Here is a 5,136-nt window from a genome sequence, read left to right as displayed (position 1 = left end):
TAAAGACGATCTGATACCCATAGTTGCATTTGAAAGAAAATTTGATGTCAGATGCGCGAGCAATGGAGCAATCCAGAATGCATGCAGGGAGGCTTGACGGATATTTTCTTTACCGATGGGTGAAATAGGGTCTGGAACCGGATGGTACTTAAATGCTAGTGATAAGTATCACTATGCTATGGGGCAAATGGCAACTGTTTTCCAAACAGAAGTTTTTGCCATCCTGAAAGTAGCCGAATGGATAATCGAGAGGAGATGGAGCGGGCAACAGATTGGAGTTTTCAGTGACAGTCAGGTTGCACTGAAGGTCCTGGAGAACGCGAAGCAAACCTCAAAGATTGTTCAAGAATGTAAGGAGAAGCTCAATTCTGTCGCAAGACAAAACAGGCTTGTACTTATAGGGGTCCCGGGACACTCCGGTGTTCAAAGAAACGAAATTGCCGACGAAGTGGCCAACCGTGGATCAGCGGCTCCCCACAGGAGCCAGAGCCAATAATCGGAACCAGTTCCGCAGGAATCATGAATTGGATCAGCGATTATGTATGCAATTTACTTAAAGAGCGATGGTCCGGTCTAGAGCGCTGCAGAACTGCAAAGTGTTTTGTGACAAGTCCGAACAGAAAACTGTTAAACTTTGTACTAAAACTTAGAAGGAAAGACATTCGGTTGATGGTCGGTATCATTACAGGACACAACCCATGGGGTCAGCATATGACCACCATTGGAATCATTGAGGATGTGCCCGTCATGCCTGGAGGAGGCGGATAGCACTAAGCACTTTCTCTGTGAGTGTCCTGTCTTTGCTAGAGCACGGCTACGAGTTTTGGGTTCCGATGTTATGAGAATGAGTAATATTCGTTCTCTAAAACTGGAGGATATTTACAGATTTACCAAAGAATCTGGACAGCTCTAACAGGTCTACCTATCTCTGTGTCTGTTTCTCTATCTATCCCATCTATTTCTTTCTGTTACTTCTCTCCTTCCCTCCTTTACTATCTACCCCCTTTCCAAAGCTTTAAATACAATGGGCTTTTTTAGCCTGAGTGTGTTAGGAGCCACCAAATCTCCTGGTGCTCCTTGGCTCGATTTTTTCAAATTTCAAATTTCAATTTCAAGTTCCCGTTATTTTTTTTTTTGATGAAAATACAACTTTATTCTGAAAAAATGGTTACAAGTGAATCATGGAAACTTAATAGAGGTGGGGTAAAAGTGGTGGCGTACGCTGATGATGTAGTGCTAATTGTGTCAGGACTGTATCCCAATACGATCAGTGGGGTCATCCAAAGGGCGTTAGGCGAGCTTAACTCTTCGGTCACAGGATGTGGCCTAAGTTTAAACCCACGTAAAACAGAACTTAAGCTTTTTACCTCCAGATATAAGGTACCAATCTTTACCTTACCAAATATTGTATTAACGGACAAACCCTCTCACTTTCACCCAGTGCAAAGTACTTAGGGGTAATTTTGGACTCCAAACTTAGCTGGAAATTAAACGTCGAAGAAGGGTAAGGAAAGCTGAAATTTCTTTATATGCCTGTAAACGTATGCTTGGAAGAAGATGGGGTCTTCAACCTAAGTAGGTATGCATTATGGTTGTATAAGGCGGTTCGGCATGATTCAGTAGTTTGGTGGAAAGCTCTAGGGAGAGATTGCAATACCAAATTACTCGGCAGAACACAAAGATCAGCCTATAACGGTCGGTGCAATCAGATCACGTCCTAGGGAGGTTCTCAACGCACTGACACATGTTATTCCAATAGACTTACACATTAAAAAGCCGGCAACCATGAGTGCATTTAGGTTAAACGAAGCGGGTCGCTGGAAAGAAAAACTTATGGTCATGCCAGTCTACTATTGCGACAAACTCAGTTAACCTCGGTGAGGACTAACTACACCGTCCCGACGGAGAAAAAGGAAACAATCTTCCATTTCCTCTGTGAATGTTCTGCCCTATGGAAGGAGAGAATGTTAACCCTGGGCAAACCGCTCTCCGAGGATCTTGAACAGCTGTCTGGCTTGGATCCCAACAATCTAATAAAGTTCTTAAATCGCACAGACTGGATATAGTCTTGCTGTAAATAACTGTTGAACAAGATGGTAATGAGGATGTGGCAACAAAATGGTTCGGATTATTGCAGTATCACCACTCTAACCAACCAACCATCATTGGTCGCTAGCTACTACTTTTTCCCATCTTTCTGGTAGATCTCGCGGTGGACCGGTGATCTCTGGTGGACCGTCGCGGTAAAACTGTTCATCTTTTGAGGCTATCCACGGATCAAGCCATTCTTTGATGTCTTCATGTGAATGGAACTGCTGGTCAGCTAGACCATGTGCCATCGATCGGAACAGGTGATAATCGGACGACGCAATATCTGGAGAATATGGCGGGTGGGGTAGGATTTCCCATTTCAGTGTTTTCGTAGGTTTTAACGGGCTTGACAACGTAAGGCCGAGCGTTGTCTTGATGTAGAATCACTTTTTCAGAGAGGCACTCCGCGTATTGCGTCCACTTCTCGCGCAGTGCTCGGCTCAATCGCATCAATTGAAGTAGATACCGATCCTCACTGATGGTTTCGATTGGTTTTAACAGGTCATAAAAAAACCACCGAATACATAGCATAACCTTCGCAGCGTGAATATTCAGCAGTCCCAATAACTCTCTTTTCTTTGGATTGCTGTAATGAATCCATTTTTCGTCACCCATCACGATGCGATGAAGAAACCCCTTCCTTTTTTGCAGCTGAATCAGTTGTTCACAGGCGAAAAAACGACGTTCAACATCCCTTGGTTTTAACTCATAAGGAAGCCAAGTCCTCTGTTTCTGAATCATTTCCAAAGCATGCAATCGCTTGGAAATGGATTGGCGGGTAACTCCTAATACTAAAGCAAACTCTTCTTGTGTTTGACACGGATCCTCATTGAGCAATGCCTTCAATTCAGCGTCTTCGAAGGTTTTTGGCCTTCTTTCACGCGGACGGTCGTCAGTACTAAAATCACCGTCTTTGACGCGACGGAACCAATTTCGGCCCGTTGTTTCAATTAATGTAGCATCTCCATAAAGTTTTTGTAGCTCTCGATGCGCTTCAGCCACCGTTCTTTTGGAATGAAAGGGGAAAATTAACACTTCCCCCAAATGACGATCATTCGGCACAAAATCAGACATTTTCACAAAACCAAAACAAAATCACGAATGTGTCGAAGCAGTTTGTTTACCATATCGCACCCTAAATACAAAAGGGTCACAACTCAAAATGTACTTCTGCTCAAATATGAATGAGACGTTATCAATAAAACGGTCCGCGGATGACATATGGCAAAAATAAATTTTTTGTTTTTTGGTAGGACTGTTATAAGCTTACATGGCAAATTTCAGCGTGATATGTCACATAGTTTATTTCTGTGCTACTGTAAACAAGTCAAGCTCGAGTGTGGAAAATTTTGAGTTGTGACCCTCTTGTATTTAGGGTGCGATATGTCTAAGCTTGGTTTATGACGTTTAGGTTATGTTAGAATCGACCACTGCTGGCGGCATCTATTGACAAACAGCGGGAACTTAGTTGCGCACCAATATTTTCGTACAAACTTATTGGCAGCCGAAATCTGCATGATAATGTCACACGCTCAACCTATCAGTCGTTGTTCAGCGAACGGCAACGAAGTGTCATTGGTTAATTTTTTTCATATATCACGAACACATTCTCAGTTTTTTTTGTAAACACACCTCAAGTAAATTCGCTCAGAGCCGAATAACGGCCTGTTAAAGAGCTGACCTTTGAAATCTTTTCACCATACCCGTGGGTTCCAAAATAGGCAATGGCATAGGAGCGACGGTGTTCTCTGCAGTACCAAATAAGAGAGAGTGGATTCCAACTAACTAACTGTCTTAGAAACTTCCAAGCGATAATATAAGAGATTAAGAAGTCCTCCAGTGAGTTGAGAAACAACAGCAAAGGAATACAAAAAGCGTTCATCTTTTCAGATAGCGAAGGATCAGAATGATAGATTACAAGCTTGAGACATCGTAGTATTTCTAGCTGTGATGTAACAATTGGACTAACAATAAAGAGAACGGCGTAGTACGATAAATATTGGGTGTGGTTTCTACCCTCGTAAAAGAGGTGTTGCCCTAATACTATGTTCACTCTGGTAACATACTGGTGATTTGAAGGTGTATATGTGAGGTCTCGATCACTGTAGTTGACATTCGTTCGAAGCGTAAAGATCCTTTTTTATCTGATCTTTTTTTTTCAAAAATGTTTACTTTCGTCCCGAAAAACAGTATTTCCGGGAAGTCATGCTTCATTATTACCTTTTAAAGAAAAGTGCAGCTGAAACGTTTTGTATATTGATCAGTGTTTAAAGTAATCACGCTCCATCAAATACAACTTGTAAAGAGTGGCGTGAGTGATAAAGATCGCGAAGGGGCCCCGAAACAATTCGAAAATACTCAACTACAACAATTATTGGATGAAGACGCTGTCGAACCCTTGATGATAGGTCCAAAGAGTTGGATCAACCGTCCGTAAACGTTTGCACGCGATAGTGATTTTTCAGAAAGCAGATAACTGGCTGCCACATCAACTGAAGGAGAGGGATATCGAGAGACGTTTTGTGGTGTGTGAGATGCTCCTTGAACGGCAGAAAAGAAACGGTTTTCTGCATCGCATCATTACTGGCGATGAAAAATGGATCTATTATGATAACCCTAAGGTCAAAAATGTTGGAGATTTCCAGATGAACCAGGTCCATCGGCAGCGAAAAAAAATATTCGTGCTTCAAAAGTTATGTTGTGCATTTGGTGGGATCAGAAGGGTGTTATCTATTATGAACTCCTTAAACCATTTGAAACCATCACTGGCGATCAGTTACCAACTGCAGCTAACGCGTTTGAATCGAGTTCTCAAAGAAAAGCGGCCGGAATGGGACAGTAGACATGACAAATTGATTTTGCTGCATGACAACGCCCGGTCACACGTTGCTAAATCGGTCCAGAAATATTTAGAGGCAATGAATTGGGAAATCTTGTCCCACCCTCTGTATTCCCCAGACATTGCACCTTCAGATTACCGTCTGGCAACAAACTGGCTCAATGAATGGATCAATTCAAAAAAGATCAAATTTTTCATCAGATGAA

Source organism: Anastrepha obliqua, chromosome 1, assembly GCF_027943255.1.
Source record: "Anastrepha obliqua isolate idAnaObli1 chromosome 1, idAnaObli1_1.0, whole genome shotgun sequence".
NCBI classification, from domain to species: Eukaryota; Metazoa; Arthropoda; class Insecta; order Diptera; family Tephritidae; genus Anastrepha; species Anastrepha obliqua.
Note: the sequence above shows the minus strand (reverse complement) of the source record.